Source organism: Lemur catta, chromosome 1, assembly GCF_020740605.2.
Source record: "Lemur catta isolate mLemCat1 chromosome 1, mLemCat1.pri, whole genome shotgun sequence".
In the NCBI taxonomy this organism is placed as follows: domain Eukaryota; kingdom Metazoa; phylum Chordata; class Mammalia; order Primates; family Lemuridae; genus Lemur; species Lemur catta.
Window position 1 is genome coordinate 265,313,914 of NC_059128.1, and position 18,046 is coordinate 265,331,959.

An 18,046-nucleotide genomic window follows, 5' to 3' on the forward strand; every position below is an offset into this window, starting at 1 on the left:
AGTAGAGATGGGGTCTTGCCCTTGTTCATTCTGATCTTGAACTCCTGAGCTCAAGCAATAATCTCACCTGGGCCTTCCAGAGTGCTAGGATTAGAGGCGTGAGCCACCACACCCAGCCTATTTTTTTAATCTAACCTTTTGCCCCTTCCAATGACATTGATCTTAGAAAAGCTTGTATGAGAATATCAAGAGCATTTTATATGCATTCTGTCAACTTCATTTTGCAGTCTGTAAGTTATATATCTCATATGTAAAAGCACTCAGAAACAGCTGATGCATCTTTTTTTTCAAGATAATGCTAAAAGTCCCATCTAATTTAATGGATGGAACAGTTCTTTACAAGTTGTGTTACAAAAATATTCATTAACATTGATCGAGAGTACTACTCAAACAGCAAAAATGTGTCTGTAAATGCTTATTAAGATTCAGAGGCTCAAATAATACAACATAAGAATTAAAAATCTTTGGTCTTTAGTGAAATTCAAGTGTAGGGGTTCTGTCAGATGCACCTTTCAAAATGGAATTTGTTACAAATCTAATTAGGTTCTGAGTGACAATTTTTTGTTGTGGTTTTAAATATTAAAAGATTTTCACTTTGCAAACAACAATGCAAAATGGTCTTCAATTTGCATAGGTTACATAGCTAACGTGAAATTGAGATTGCCTTACTTGTTTCTTAAGTGTAGCACAGCATGTTACTTAAAATTATTTTTCACTAAGATATTTTACTTGGGCTATAAAAATAATATTTTAGGATTTATATTTCTCTAATACGTTTGTAATAAACTATGGAGTTTCCATAATATAATCTCTCCCTCTAAAATGGTATTCTCAAATTTTGAGATGTCTTTTTTGAGTACATATTATACATTTTATTTTTTAATGAATTTATTTTTAATTATGTTTCAATCTTTAGATCTCTCCTACTCACTTATTGAATGCATGTAAACATTTTTAAACCATATAAGTTGAAACAATTATTAATGCTATACATAAGACTCAAAGGTATTTTATTCTTCTTGAGAAATACCATAAACATTTTATTGCTGTGTATTAAAAACTTTGCTATGAATTAAAATACAGTCTTTGTATAAAATATTTTATGTGCTTAGAGCAGAAAAATAACTTCTAATTGATGAGCACACATGTGCACAGAGGGAAGTAAAACTCAGTGGAAATCAACCATGCAGGAGGGGAGAGAAGGGAAGTGGCAAAAACCTACCTAATGGGTACTATGAACACTATCTGGATGACCAGCACACCTTTATCTGGGACTCAAACATTACAAAAGTGATCCATGTAACCTAAAACATTAGTACCCCCCTTAACATTTTAAAATAAAAAAAATAAGAAAAACAACTTCTCATCTCATTTTTTCTGCCATATTGATGCAAATTTTCTTTTCAAAATATAGATAAGGAAAACATGTTCAGGGAAGCTTAATATTTAAAGCAAAAAACAGTAAATTTTTCCAATATTGCTAAATAATTAAGAATTAAACTAGAATGATATATTGCAGGAGAGATTACACTTTAAAAACAGTCATAGTCAAATACACTTTGCTAAAGTTGTATTAATAATACTAGTAAAACCAATATTTGTGATGATAATTTAATAATCAACAGCCTCCCCCACTTTCAGCAGGAAATGATGAACATTTTTAAAATATTGAATCAGATGTCATCAGAACAAAAATATTATTTTTCAGAAAATAAATTATTCATTGATAAGCACAAAAGATGAAATTATGGCTTAGAATGTAAAACCAGATCACTATCAACAAATTTGTATTTTGGAAAAAGTACAATCTTTATATATTCATTTAGTACATTTTTATCTCTAATCCCTTTTAACCCTCCAGTGCCTTTTTTCAAAGAAACTCAATGTATTTTGTTTATTTAGTTTTTTCATTTAAACCTTTTGTAACTTAGAGAAAGGAACTCAAAAGATTAATCAAGGAAATGATAGAGGAAATTTATGTTTTCCAAAGCTTTTGGCTTATTGTACAATTTTATGTACAAATAAATATATTCATACTTAAAAATTCTATAGTAATAAAATTCCTATTTGTGACCAAAAAATTGTAGGGAATCACAGAAAAGCAAAATATCATGTTAGTTCCTCTAAAGCTAAAGCTAGTTTCTTCTTAACCAAGTCCATAGCCTATGAAATGATATTAAAAATAGAAAAAAAGAGTATTAAAAAAATGCCACAGAGGATTCCCCATAAGGAAATTTCCTTATTGTGTCCTGCAACTGATATTCTTTGGTCCTAGTTTTATGTTATCTTCTACAAATATGCAGTTATTATAAATATTACATGAATATTTAAAAAATTTGATCTGTTTTGTATCAGCAGATGATGTAATCAAAAATAAAAACAAAGAGATAATTCAGGAGAATTGTGTCTATCCTAGGTGAAAAAGAAACTCAAAATCTAAATGACAACAATAATTTTCCCTCTCTACTCCTCTAAGAAGTGAATAATAAAGGGCAGAATGCCTTTGAAAGTCATACTCCCTTATAAATAGACAGTATCCTCACAAATTCTTCTCTGACGTCATCCTTTATGATTCTACACTCTGCACTCGATCTCTCATCCTATTAAAATGATATTTTAAGGCTATATGATTTTTAGTTCAGTTCTTTCAAATAAAAAGATATTGTCTTAGTCTGCTGTAGCTGCCCTAACAAAATACCACAGACTATCTGACTCTGTAGCTTAAATATGAGAAGTTTACTTTCTCACAGTTCTGGAAGCTGGAAAGTCCAAGATCAAGGAGACAGACAATTTGATTCTTGATAAGGGGGCTCTCTTCATGCTTGGAGATAGTCTTCTCCTTTTGTGTTCACATGGAAGAAAAAGAGAGAATGAGCTCTCTGATGTCTCTTCTTATAAAAACACTAATCCCATTGTTTCTTGTCCCCACTCTTGCGACCTCATTTAATATTATTACTTCCTTACTCCAAATACAGCCACACTGTAGGTTAGGGCTTTCATAGATGAATTTGGGCAGGACACATACATACAGTCCATAACAGATATCAATTCCAAAAACAATGCCCATAATTTTTCCATATTCCTGTAATAATCTTTTCTATTACTCAGGCTTCCATTAATTTTGTCTTTATCATATTTATATCGTTTTCATCATTTAGAAAATTGGAACACAAACTATTCTTACTTATATTCAATTTTCCAGCTCAAAATTGCGTCTACTTTTGTACACTCTCATTGTTGTAATGGAATTTTAATATAGTTCTGAGTGAATTGATTTCACTAATATTATTTTAACCCTTTTCTTAATACAGTAATATATTCATAACCTTAAATATCTATTTATAACTAGTAATGATAGCAGAAATTATAAAACATAGACAAGAGAATTTAAAGCCTAATGATTTGATTGATAAAACATGTGTGTGTATTTATGTATATTTATGTGTGCAAATAGATTTATATATATATAAAATATAAATAAAGAATGATAATCTAACCACCTTTATGATAGGACTGCCATAACAAAATACTATAGACTGGATTGCTTAAACAAAAGAAATTTCTTCCCTCACATTTGTGGAGCCCAGAAGATCAAGATCAGGGTGCTGTTAGGGTTAATTTCTTTTGATGGGTATACTGTTGGCTTTCAGACACCCTCTTCTCACTGTATCCTCACATGTCCTTTCCTCTGTGTACCTGTAGTGAGAGCAAGGGTTCTTCTTAAAGGACATGAGTTCTACCAGATTAGGACCTCATGTCCTCATTTTACCTTTTTTAACTCACTGAAAACCATATCTTCAAGGACAGGCACATTGCAGGTGAGAGCTTCAACATATGAATTTGGAGAGGACACAATTCAGTCCATAACATCACCCAATTTAAAATCACTAGGGAGCACATTTTAATCTCCACATTGCTTCTTTATCATCTCCTACATTATCTCAATTCACTTTACAAAACTTGGAATTTATAGTATTATTTAAAAGAATATTTAAGTAAATACCATGCACTTGACATTGGGGTTATGGAACTTCTATCAAAAATAAACCTGACTCTCCTGTTTTCTTAAGACTCATACACTAGTATTATTTATAGTTAAGAAATGATGGACATAGTAATTACCCTCATTTGATCACTATACATTATATGTATAGAAACATCACAATTACCCCATGGATATACAATTGCTATTTGTCAATTAAGAAAATAAAATTAAGACCAAAATAATAATATGTATTTCAGTGTCCAACAAACATGGGTTTGCATACACAGCTTAGTTGTATTGGTGTGTGAAAGTTGTTTAATCTAGTTAAGCCTCTGTTTTCCCACAGGAAAATTGAAGATGATGATAGTATTTATTTGAAGAGTCGCCAAAAGTGTAGAGTGTCACCATGTGCTGAATGGGGGCAGCCTAATTCCTGGCATAGAACCTACCGATTCACTGCAAACACTCATCGTAGTCACTTTCAAGATCATCTGTAAGGCTGGCATTCATTCCACTGCAGCAGGTTTGCCTCAGAGTTAGCCCGCCCTCTCCTTCTCCACATCACTATTTTTTCTCTATATAATTATATCTATGCTGGACAATATCATTTTTTAAAATCAACCTGTTACCTCAATATTAAAAATGATAGAATCCAAATGTTTGTGATGAATAAGGGTGACACAGAAAGGTTTTTATTTCATCACTTCTTCAATAGAATTTTACTCAAATCATTCAAACAAAATAATCAATTTTTATTTTTGTCTCCCTAGCGTTTCATTCTGATGCTTATTGTAAAACATTAGGCAATCATTCCTCCTATGAAGTCTGTTTATTACTCTTTGTTCTCACTTCCTTTTGGGCTATGAGGCTTGGTGGAAATTACCTGGACATCACCCTTTGCAGAGAAGTGCCCTTCATGTGAACATAACTCTTAGTGGCCTCTTAGTATGGCCACCTCGTTTTACACTTCATTTACTGACCTTATTAATTAACCTTTTAAAAGGAAGTTAATTAATAAGGTCAGTAAAAGGCTATATGTCCTCCTCTGAATTTACCTCACATTTTCCATATATTGCAGACTATGTAACATAAGGAAACAAACAAAAACAATGGCAACAACAACCACCACAACAAAAAACAGCCAGCAACAAGAACTCTCATTTATTACTGGTGGTAATATAAAATGATACAGTCACTTTGGGAGACAAGCATGACAGTTTTTTTATAAAACTAAGGATACTCTTATCATACAATCCAGCCACCGTAGTATTTGGTATCTACGTGGAGGAGCTGAAAAACTTATCTCTGCACAAAAATCTGCATGTGAATAATTATAATTTTATTTATAATTGCTGAAACTTGGTTGAAGCAATCAAGATGTTCTTCAGTGAGAGAATAAATAAACTGTGAAACATCCCAACAATGGAATATTGTTCAGCACAAAAAAAAAAAAAGAGAGAGAGAGAGAGAAAGAAAGAAACAAAACAAAGAGCTATGAAGCCATGAAAAGGCATGGAGGAATCTTAACTTCCTATTACCAAGTAAAATAAGCCAATCTAAAAGGCTCCATATTGTATGATTCTGCCCATATGACATTCTGGAAAAGGTAAAACTATGGAGGCAGTAAGATCTGTGGTCACCAGGGATTGGGTGGAAAGAGAGGACAGATGATGAGGCAAACACAGAGGAATTTTAGGGCAATAAAACTACTGTGTATAATATCATAATGGTGGACACATGCCATTATACATTTGTCCGAACCTCTGAAATGTAAAACACCAAGAGTAAACCCTAATTTAAATTCTGGGTGATGATGATGTATCAATGTAGGTTCATCAGTTGTAACAAATATACCACTCAGTGGAGATGCTGATAGAGAGGGAAGCTATGCAGGTAGGAATGGGCGATATGTAGGAAATCTCTGTACCTTCCTATCAATTTTAATGTGAACATAAAACTGCTTAGAAAATAAAATCCTTAAAAAAATAGCCAAAGCACTGAGAATATAATTTGAGAATTCACCATGTTGTCTCTGGGTGCACTGTTCCTACTTAGAATTCAGTGCGATATTTGCTATCTCCAGAGCTGCCTCACTGGTTATGGACAGTTTGTTATCTACTATGACACTTAGCTATGTTTCTGTCACACTTACACATCTTGTACTTTTGCATTTTAAAACATATATTTCCCTGCAGCTATATTTACCTCATCTTGTTGTTAATGCATCTTGTTCTGTGTATCTTTCTACTCCTGGAATTCTCTTTAAATTGTTACCACATCCTTTTCCTCTTTTGCTGCTTAATGTTATCTGAAGAGTTAATGAGAACAGTTGATTTCTATTATCTTGATTTCACAGTTTCTTCTGTAAAATGATTCACAGCTTAACACTGACCACATACTTCTAGAAGGAATTCAATTAATTCAGTGCATATTCAGGTTAACTTTAATTGACTACGGCGTGAAATTTTAACTCATGGTTTTGCCTGAAGACTTCTTAGAATTTTTCAATGGTTCCACAGTCTCTAACAAATTAAGTCCAATTTACTTTTTCCCCAATACCTGCCATTGCCTGTTATTTGATCCTAATATGTTTTACAGGTTTACCTTTCACTACTTTTATAACCTGTGAAGACTGGATGGTGACACAAAGGAGAGTAAACTGGAATAAATGAAACCAAGAATTTTGTTTATTCCTTCATGCATTCGTTTATCCACTCAATATTTATGAATTATCTGCAACAGGCTGGATAGTTATAGGCACTGGAGACACAATAATGTAACGACATGAAAAAAGTTATGTTTTGGAGGTAAATATAATAATTACAAATGCAACTGATTTACAATGTGAAGAGAGTGACTAACTTGGGGCATTTCATAAGAATAGAAATTAGGTGGTAGGGGATAAAGCATGAGAGTATACAGAAAGAGGGAACGGAATGGACAACAGATTAGAGAAAAAAGAGAAAGTAGCCCAAGTACAGAACTGAAAGAAAGTTTGAGAACTGAAAAAAAGAAAGACTGCCATAAAATGGTATAGGAAAAGTCAGTCATGAAATACTTCATGAGCACACGTAAGAATTCAGACTATAAAACAAGAATAGATACATAGATTTTTTAAAACATATACTGAAATTAATATTATTATAAAAATTAATGTAACAATTAATATTATTAATTATATAATATACAATAATAAATAAAATAACAACTATATAATAACATAAATTAATATAATAATAATATTAGTTGTCTGGTAGAAGATGACATTTACTTTAGTTTGAACCAGCTGAAATGAATATGCAGTCATTCTTTCAACTGGAGATGCCAAGTACTTTGTTGAATGTATGGGTTTGGTATTCGATCTAGATTACAGATAAAGATTTGAGACTCCTCAAATAAAAATGCTAATAAAAGTCATGCTAGTGGAGGAGATACGGCAGTGAGTATATCTGAATTTTTTAAGTCATACCAATGGCTGCTAGAGGTCAGCATCCAGGACTGGAAAGTTCTGTCAGGGGTCCAGGCCTCCTGATACTCCTCTATCTTATTATTTAATACTCACTGAACATATCACTTCACTGGACATTGTGACTCACTGTTCAGATCCCATCATTTCCAGTTGTTGAGTTGTTAGCACCTGGAAGAGTTGTTTCAGTTGCAAAGAGCTTCCTTTCCCAAGGTCTCATATCTTCCCAGGGTAACCCATAGACAATGAATGAGCAATACAAGAGTATAAAGCTCTGGCCACGTCAAACCACTATGGAACTATTCTGAAAGACAACTCTAAATCCATACATCTCAAGAGGTTGTGGGGTCTTAATCTCAGTTCAACTCTTCCTTCTGTCTAATCTTGTTTCTTTTGCATATATTATATTCTGAATGATCCTACAAGCACTATTAAGAAATCTCCTGCACGCCAAACTCCATTTCAGTGTCTTCTTGGGAGAACTGAACCTGTGATAGCCTTCATATACAAAGAGTTTTCATGGTATGTGATGGCTTCTCCAGCTTCAACCATGATGTCCAAATTCCAATCAGTAAAAAGGAATTAGAAACAGGAAATGGCTGGACTCTTCCTTTTATATTTCAGCAATTTCAAAGATTATATATACTTATATCCCAGTATCCAGAACATAGTTTCAAGACTATACACAGCTGAAAATTAGACTGAAAAATATAATTTTTATGTTGGTTGATCATGCACCCAGATAGAATAGTCTTTATGATATCGAGCTCTTTGTCTTTATTATGAGAAATTATCTTAAGCCATTGTCAGTCATCTGAGCAATGTCTATAAAGTCAAGCTGCAAATCAAAGAGTTAGATGAAAAATGAGGAGAGTCTACGTTGGTGTTGGTGGCTAAGTACTGTTATTTTGCCTGAGGAAAACATGACAACTTCTTATTTAGTTAAGAATTTCCTGATGTTGAGCCCATATTTTTTATTTATTTTGAAAATAAAATGTTTAGCTGCACATAGATTCAGTTTCACAAATTACATTGATGAGTTCTATTTGATATCCTTTTAGGGGTTACATATCATGTACCAGGTGCTATCTTAGGCATTACAATAGATTCAAAATCTTTGCTTGGGACAATCCATGAAATATTGTCTTTGAGAATTCAATAAACCACAAAAAAATTCCTGAAAAAAAAATCTTTACTTTCATGACTTTGGAACACAGTAATCACTTTGAACTCTTAGGTTTGACATTGTTGAAAGGGAAATAATATTTTTTTTTCAGAAAATGTATTATGATGTACTCTAATGTCTTGTGCCTAAACCAAACCCTTTTCCATGAGAGGCAAACAATTCTAGTTGAAGAGATGGTATGTAAAAATATGAATAGATAACTAGCAGATGCTATCACATAATAGCCCAATTTGTGGCACGTGGACACTGAGCCTTGTGTCCTCATTAGGAACTTATGAAGATCTGAACTTGCATACTTGTCATGAAAAAATAAGGCCATGTCAAAATACGTCCAGGTATCTACCGCCAAAGCATGATTGTGCTTTCTCATTTGAACTAATTTAAGCATATGCCAGCTGCTGTTACTGATTTGTGATTAAAAATAAAACTTTAAAATTCCTTGTATTTTCTGTCACTGTTGTTTGACAGATACCATTAGATCAACACCATTAATCCAAACTGTTATGTCACACATATTTGTAAGTAATCAATCACCAATTTTATACACATACACACACACACACATACATATATGAATACTCTGATACTTTTTCTAAACATAACTCTCATTGCATTTTGGATTAACCTGGTTCCTGATTTTGATTTGATCTCATGACAGTCTGCTTTCATTCTTATATTTCTACTCTTTTGTCCATGGGAAAACACTTGTGAGATAGTGTCCTTGACAGGAAAGGGCGGTAACCTAGAAACACTCACATAGTTATCAGTTATGGGAGATTTGTGGGTGAAAGAAGTAACAGCTTCTTAGAATGAGAGCTCAGCCTCTGTTTTTCATGTATTTATAGAAGCATGATTTTTTAAACTCCATATTCTCCTTTTAATATGCAAGTTCTCAACTATTCAATTTTTTCCTGACAATATCCTTTTTATGTACCACATAAGGGAAAAACTGTGTAAGACAGCAAATTATAGATTATTGTGTGCCTTACTTAATGTAGTAGGCTGAACAATGAACCCCCCCTCCCTCCCAAATATAACCACATCTTAATTCATGGAAACTATGAATGTTATTTTACATGGCAAACAAGGATTTTGGAGATGAGATTAAATTAAGGATCTTGAAATAGAGAGATTATTTGGAATTACCCAGGTGGGCCCTAAATGCAATCACATGTATCCATATAAGAAAGAGATTTAACATATACTGAAGAAGAAGAGAGCCATGTGAATGGAGCACAGGAAGGCTGAGTTACAGAGTGAAGCTATGCCTCTGACTTTGAAAATACAACAGGGTTCCATGAGTCAAGGAATACAACTCTAGAAGCTGAAAACAATGCTCCTTCAGTGCCTCCAGAGGAAAGGTGGCCCAGTGTTCACCTTGGTTCCATCCCAGTGAAACTAATTTTGAACTTCTGGCTTCCAGAAATGTAAGAGGATAATTTTTGATTGTTTTAAACTACAAAGCTTGTAGTAATTTGTTATAGCAGCTATAGAAACTAGTGTCACATGCTGTATAATAAATTAACACTGTTAACTTTGTCCTTATGGGTCATAGCATATTTAGAGAATGAATTTTCATTTTTGTTTTAAAAGGATCTTCTTTTCGTTGCCTTAGTTTCTCAGATAGTATTTAACTAAAACTCTGATAAGTAATTCTAATACATACTTAAGACAACTATTCGGTACACAGAATAATTCTACATGGAGGCTCTAACTAAAATAACCATCACTGCACAAGGAAAATGCACCTGTGATTTTGGCACAAACAATTTAGGTCCTATTTTCTGTCACATCATTTTTCTGATTGTTGTACATGATTTGTGTCTGGATGTTCTTAGAACTCTTTAGGAGATTTCATAAACTGTGGGGAGCGCGGACGCCATTGCAAGATGGCGCCGATTTCCGGTGGCCTGGCTGAGGTAAACAAGTGTGGCGCATGCGTAGTACGTCTGTAGATCTGTTATATAAGTATGCATATGAGGTTTTCTGGCTTGGCCTATTGGTGACCGCTTGTGATTGACTTTGACCTATCTCTGTTACTTCCTGTTTCCCTGAGGGTATATTACTGTGTGAGAGCTTGTGCTCAGGGTCTTCCGCATCTTGAAGCTTAGAGGGATCCCCAATAAAGCACTGTTAGAAGAACTCCTGTTGCCGCGTCATCCTTGCTGGCGAGGCGGGCGCGACAAGTGGTGCCGAAACCCGGGAACTGTACCATCAGGGCACCAGCGGAGACGACCTCTAGTGAGGTGAGTTCAGAACTACAGTGTGGGACGGCCAACTTCCCCGCCCCCAAGAGAGACATGGGCAACATACCACTACGCAGGTTCCTGTGGCCTCTGAAAACCCTGCTTGCTGAAAATAAGATTCATGTTGACGATCATGACTTAAAGAGATTGTTGAGGGAGGTGGACCGGGTGTCCCCTTGGTTCCTAGCTTCCGGCTCGCTCACCATACCATCTTGGAGGAAGGTGGGCCATGATCTAAGCGAGGCGTTAGATTTAAGGCCTGGCGTCTTGATACTTCATAGGTTAGTTATGGATTGCCTAAAGTGCGATCCGCAGGGTTCGCGGAGCGCGGCAGAACAGCTTGCGGAAGTGCAGTCTCAGCTCTCAGAAGGAGGGAGAGGGGGAGGAGTTGCAACGCTTAATGATGATCAGTCAGGTCAAGTAGAGAACCGGCGAACGGGTGACGACCCGCTGTTGCCAGAATTTGAGAATTTGCATGTGTCCGAGGCGGAAGATGAATCGTCCGCCTCGGAAGGGGAAGAAGCCACCCTTTCTTTTCAGCAGTTGAGAAAAGAAGTACGGGAACTCAAAAAACAGGATGTGGCCCAGCCGAGAAGGCAGGCCCCGCCCAGGCTCGATATAGAGACCTGGCCTCCCCCGTATTCCCTGCCCCCACCTACAGCGCCCCTCGATGGGCCCACACCGGGAGGTGGAGCATCTCTCCTCCCCCCAGAAGCACGGAGAGAGCTAGGATTTGCTTTCCCTGTGTATGTGGACAATAATCAGCAGAGATATTGGCAACCCGTGGACCATAAGGAATTAAAGGACCTTGCAGAGGCGGTCCGCAACTGGGGGCATAGCGCAGCCTACACTTTAGTACTGCTGGAGAGGCTTGCCGCTAGTGCCCTAACGCCCACGGATTGGCAGCAGGTGGTGCGCGCGGCGCTATCCACGGGCCAATATCTAGACTGGAAGTCCATGTATCATGACGGGTGTGCCGCGCAGGCCCGTGCGAATGCAGCCCAGGGAGGAGGCAGGGCAGCGTGGACTTTTGACATGCTCACTGGACAGGGGCAGTGGGCCAATAATCAAACAGCTTACCCGGAGGAGGTGTATCGCCAGGTAAATCAGATAGCCATTAAGGCTTGGAAGTGTTTGCCCAAACGGGGGGAGGTGCGTGGCAATCTGACAAAAATTGTCCAGGCTCCGGCAGAGCCGTTTTCGGATTTTGTGGCCCGCATGATGGATGCCGCGGGAAAGATTTTTGAGGACCTAGACTCGGCCTTGCCGTTGGTTGAGCAACTAGTTTATGAGCAGGCCACTTCAGAATGTCGGAATGCCATTACGCCATGGAAAAGTAAAGGCTTAAATGCATGGCTGAGGGCTTGCAGGGAGATTGGGGGTCCTCTGACTAACCAAGGCCTGGCGGCCGCGGTCATAGCAGCACAAGCCCAACAACAACGCAATTGCTACAACTGCGGCAAGCCCGGTCACTTAAAAAGACAGTGCCGAGCGCCAAGTAAGGTGAAGCAATCATCTTCACAGCCGGGGATTTGCCCCGTGTGCCAGAAAGGCCGGCACTGGGCCGCAGAGTGCCGGTCCGTTAAAGATAAGGACGGCCAGCCCATCTCCCGTGGGCCTAGCGGCAGCGCGGCTGCACCGCCAAAAAACGGGAGGCGGGGCCCACGACCCCAGGGCCCGCAAACATATGGGGCAATGCTGGCACAGGACACCCCCCAGGGGCCCCCGGGCACATCTCTGCTGACCCCGGGGACTCGTCCCTCCTTGATCCCGGCGCTACCGGGGGGGAACCTAGGAGGGCCACCCCCGGTTCCGCAGGATTGGACCTCCGTGCCACCACCATCACAGTTTTGACACCCGGATTAGGATGTCAACCTGTCCCTTCGGACTTTACAGGACCCCTGCCCAGTCATACTGTGGGATTAGTGCTTGGGAGGTCATCAGCTACCTTAAAAGGGCTGATTGTCCACCCGGGGGTTATAGACTCAGACTTCCAGGGGCCAATAAAGGTCATGTGCTCATCACCTCGGGGAGTTATCTCCATTCACCCCGGGGACCGATTTGCTCAGCTCCTGCTTCTCCCTAGCCTTCACGCTTGGTTCCCCAGCAAGCAGGAGCCACGTGGTAGTAAGGCGTTCGGGTCGTCCGGAGGCACTTGTACATTTTTGTCTTTGGATTTAAACACCCGTCCGACCCTTGTATTGACTGTTCAGGGAATAAAATTTGAGGGTTTGCTGGATACGGGAGCGGACACTAGCATCATATCTGAGCGATGGCGGCCTAAAGGCTGGCCGCTCACCCGCTCAGAGACTACTTTACAAGGCCTGGGCTACGCTTCGGCCCCAGCCGTGAGTGCCCGAACTCTATCTTGGAGTGATCCCGAAGGCAGTAGGGGTAGTTTTAAGCCTTTTGTTCTCCCCTTGCCAGTGAATCTCTGGGGCAGAGACGTCCTGAGACAGTTAGACCTTAAGCTGACAAATGAGTATTCTGCTCAGAGCCAAGGCATGATGAGTAACATGGGATGGGTCCCAGGTAAAGGATTAGGAAAGAATTTGCAAGGCAGGTCAATACCACTTAGGCCTAGTCACAATCCCGGTAGACAGGGACTGGGTTTTTCCTAGGGGCCGCTGAGGCTGCCTTGCCCATTCCCTGGGTTTCGGAGGACCCGGTGTGGGTGTCTCAGTGGCCATTGCCCTCCGACAAATTGCTTGCAGCCCGTGAGTTGGTGCAGGAGCAGCTCACTCTTGGGCACCTTGAACCCTCTCATTCGCCTTGGAATACCCCTATTTTTGTGATTAAGAAAAGGTCAGGAAAATGGCGCTTACTGCAGGACTTAAGGGCGGTCAACGCCCAGATGCGCCTTATGGGGCCTGTCCAGCGAGGGTTGCCTCTTCTTTCTGCCTTGCCCAAGCATTGGAACCTGATCATTTTGGATATCAAAGACTGTTTCTTTTCTATTCCCCTTCATTCGTCTGACAAAGTTAGATTTGCATTTACACTCCCTTCCACGAACCACGAGCAGCCTGATGAAAGGTATCACTGGCGGGTCCTACCTCAGGGCATGGCTAACAGCCCCACTCTATGTCAACTTTACGTGAGCGCGGCTGTCCAGCCTGTTCGACAGAAGTATCCTAAGGTAAGAATCATCCATTACATGGATGACATTCTGCTCTGCCATCGGGATGCCCAATTGTTGCTTCAGGTCTTCGCCTTCCTTCATGTTCAGTTAAAGGAAAGGGGGCTGTCTATAGCTCCCGATAAAGTGCAGGAAGGGGAAGTGGGCTCATTTCTTGGCAGTAGCATCCTTCCTGATAAAATTGTGCCTCAGAGGCTATCCATTCGAAGGGATGCTTTGAAAACTTTAAATGATTTCCAGCGGTTATTAGGAGACATCAATTGGCTTCGGCCTTTTTTGGGCCTTACCACTTCTGAACTAAAACCTTTATTTCAGATTCTTGAGGGAGACCCTCATATCACATCCCCTAGAACCTTGACTCCGGAAGCCCTAGAGGTCTTACATAGGGTTGAAGAAGCCATTAAGAATGCGCACCTAGTACGCATTCGTCACCAGGACCCTTTTCTTCTATGTCTGCTCCCCTCTCCTACCCTTCCTACAGCAGTGCTCTGGCAGGATGGTCCCCTTCTCTGGGTACATCCTCAAGCCTCTCCGGGAAAGGTGATTGGTCACTACCCGACTTGTGTAGCTGACCTCGCATTGAAGGGCCTTCACTTGGCTCTCTCCCACTTCGGGCGCTACCCAGAGAGCCTCATCTGTCCATACACTGCCAACCAGGTAGATACTTTATGTGCCACTCTTGATGCATGGGCGGTGCTGCGGTGCGCTTTCCCAGGAGGCATTGATAATCACTACCCCAAACATCCCCTATTGCAATTTGCTATGAGGAATGACCTCATTTTCCCGAAGATGACTTCGGCACACCCGCTGCCAAATGCCCTGGATGTTTATACTGATGGCTCTAAAACAGGCATTGGGAGTTATGTTATCCAGGACCAGGTGTTTACTAAGCAATTTCCTTACACTTCCCCTCAGCTGGTGGAGTGTGCTATAGTTGGTCTGGTCCTTAGCACCATCTCCGGTCCCATTAATATCATCTCAGACTCTCATTATGTGGTTAACGCGGTGAAGGTTTTGGAAACTTCCCCTTGTATCCTCCCTAGAAGTACAGTTTTCTCCTTACTCACGGACCTCAGGAACATCATCCTGAGTAGGACCAGCCCATTCTCTATTCAACACATCAGAGCACACTCTCTCTTGCCTGGACCCATGGCGGCGGGAAATGCAATGGCAGACCGGGCCACCCGCGCTCTTTGGGTGGCCGATAATCTTGCTGCCGCCAGAGATTTTCGTACACTCTACCATGTCCCAGCTGAGACCTTGCGTCTCCGATTTCACATCTCGCGCGCCGAGGCGCGTGAGGTTGTGTTGCAGTGCCACACTTGTGCTCCGTTTCGCAATGTCGCACATACGGGAGTAAATCCCAGGGGTCTGTGACCATTGCAATTGTGGCAAATGGACGTCACTCATATTCCCTCTCTAGGAAAAACTTCCTTTGTTCATGTGTCCATAGACACCTGTTCTGGTATCCTCCATGCCACGCCACTGGCGGGGGAAAAGGCCAGTCATGTCATCATCCATTGCTTGGAGGCTTGGGCTGCCTGGGGCAAGCCACGTACTATTAAAACAGACAATGGCCCCGCTTATACCTCCAGAGTTTTCCAACAATTTTGTGCTCGCCTCGGAGTCAAGCATCTCACTGGCCTCCCCTACAATCCTCAGGCACAAGGCATTGTGGAGCGTGCTCATGGCACGCTCAAGGTTTATTTACAAAAACAGAAAGGGGGAGATGCCCTGGAGGCCATACAGAGGTCCCCTAAAGGCACCATTTCCCTTGTCCTTTTTACTTTAAACTTTTTGACTTTGGACGTGACCGGCCGCTCTGCGGCAGAGAGACACACGTCCCCCCCCCCCGGTGGCTCGCCGCGAGGTGGTAAAATGGAAAGACGTCTTGACGAGCCAGTGGAGAGGCCCGGATCCGGTTATAGCCAGATCCAGGGGAGCTGTTTGTGTTTTCCCACAGGATCGTGAGGACCCTATTTGGGTTCCGGCGCGATTGACCCGCTCGGTGCACCCCACGGCTGAGGAGGACGAACGTCCTGCGGACCGAGATGGCGCTACTGCAAATGCTGATGCTGGCGGGAGCCCTGACGACGGCGACGGCGGTACCGGAAGCGCGCTGGGCCCTGATGGATGTCTTCCCTCTGCCGATGCCCGTCCGGCATGACGCTACAGTTTTCCCTCGCTTCTTCACCACCAATGCGTCTCTAGACTTACCTTTCCTCCCGTTTGATAGTGAGGAGGCCAATTTTTCACATGTGGCCAATATCACTGTCTTGGGTACCTTGTGTTTCACCCTTCTGCATGTATCTGAGGTTAACCGGACTTGTAACATGACGCAGGTGCCCGAATGCATCCGCCTGCGCAAGCATGCCGGGGTTTGGCTAGATAAGCCCCAGGGATCTACTAACTCCTCCAATGGCACTGGCGTGGTGGCCTTCTGGCCCGCTGCAGCGGACGGGAGTATTGTCACGCAACCTAAGTGGGCACCTCGGTGCCAAGGGAAGCGTGACGGCTTGCTCCCTTGGACGGGTTGCCAGAGCAGATACGCCAGTTACGCAGTGCAGGGCCTCTTTACATTTTCTCCCCGTATGAGTGTCTTTTGTAATGAGACTGACCCAGTAGTCAATTTCACCGGGCAGAGCCCCTACATAGAGGGCACCGCCAACCCCTTTGCCTTATGGCTTCTGTGTGGTGCTAATGGCCAGTTCTTGCCTGTACACCACCTGCTGGAACGCTAGCCGGCATACCACTGCTATTGTAACCCGCTTACCCCGCTTTGTTCCAGTCCCCGTGGAGGCGCCCTCGGCCGCGGCGCTGTATCGGCAGCGACGCGACTTTGGCGTCACCGCAGCCATAGTTGCCGCCATAGCGGCCGCGGTGGCTGCCGCGGCGACGGCTGCAATTGCGCTCACCACTTCGGTGCATACGGCCACCACCTTGAACAACTTATCGTCGGGGGTGGCGACCGCCCTGGCGACCCAATCCAACGTCAACGCTCAGCTGAAAAGGGGCATCATGATCCTCAATCAAAGAGTGAACTTGGTTCAAGAACAAGTGGACTTGTTGATGCAGGTCATGCAGCTCGGATGCGAGTGGCGCCTGCCTGGCATGTGTGTCACCTCTATCCCTTTTCAGAACGCTTCCCGGGCAGCTAACCTATCACGAACCCTGTCGCAGCAGTTGTTGGGTACATGGTCCAGTGAGTTTGAGACTCTGCTGGAACAGCTGCAGGCTAGTATAGTTCACATCAACTCTACGCGAGTCGACGTGAACTTTGCCCAGGGGCTGTCGGATTGGGTGTGGCAAGTGGCCAACCATGTGAAAGAGTGGGCAGGAATGGGCTGTTTGTTAGCCTTGCTCGCGACTATGGCCCTGATAGGATTTGTAGCCCTTACCCGCATGGCGCGCCGCAATCGGCGCAACCAAATGTTGCTGCAACAAGCCTTTGCTGCACTGCAACTCGGCCAGGACCCCCACGTGTGGATGGCCAGGTTGTAGGCGCTCCGCGACTTGCACACTCTCCCCCTTTCTCGGCTGTAAGGTACCTCCATGACGGGAATGCGTGGGTCCTGAGCCTGGAGGCACACCGGTTGGTGCCAGGCCGGGGAGCAGCCCACGTAGCCTAAGACAGAGGCCTTACCCACGGCCGCCTTTATAACCAGCCTCTGCACGCCTCCGAGTTCGCTCATTGCACGAGGCGAGGTGGTTTCAAGTCTGGCAGGCCTTCTAAATTAATAAAGCAGGGGGAGATGTGGGGAGCGCGGACGCCATTGCAAGATGGCGCCGATTTCCGGTGGCCTGGCTGAGGTAAACAAGTGTGGCGCATGCGTAGTACATCTGTAGATCTGTTATATAAGTATGCATATGAGGTTTTCTGGCTTGGCCTATTGGTGACCGCTTGTGATTGACTTTGACCTATCTCTGTTACTTCCTGTTTCCCTGAGGGTATATTACTGTGTGAGAGCTTGTGCTCAGGGTCTTCCGCATCTTGAAGCTTAGAGGGATCCCCAATAAAGCACTGTTA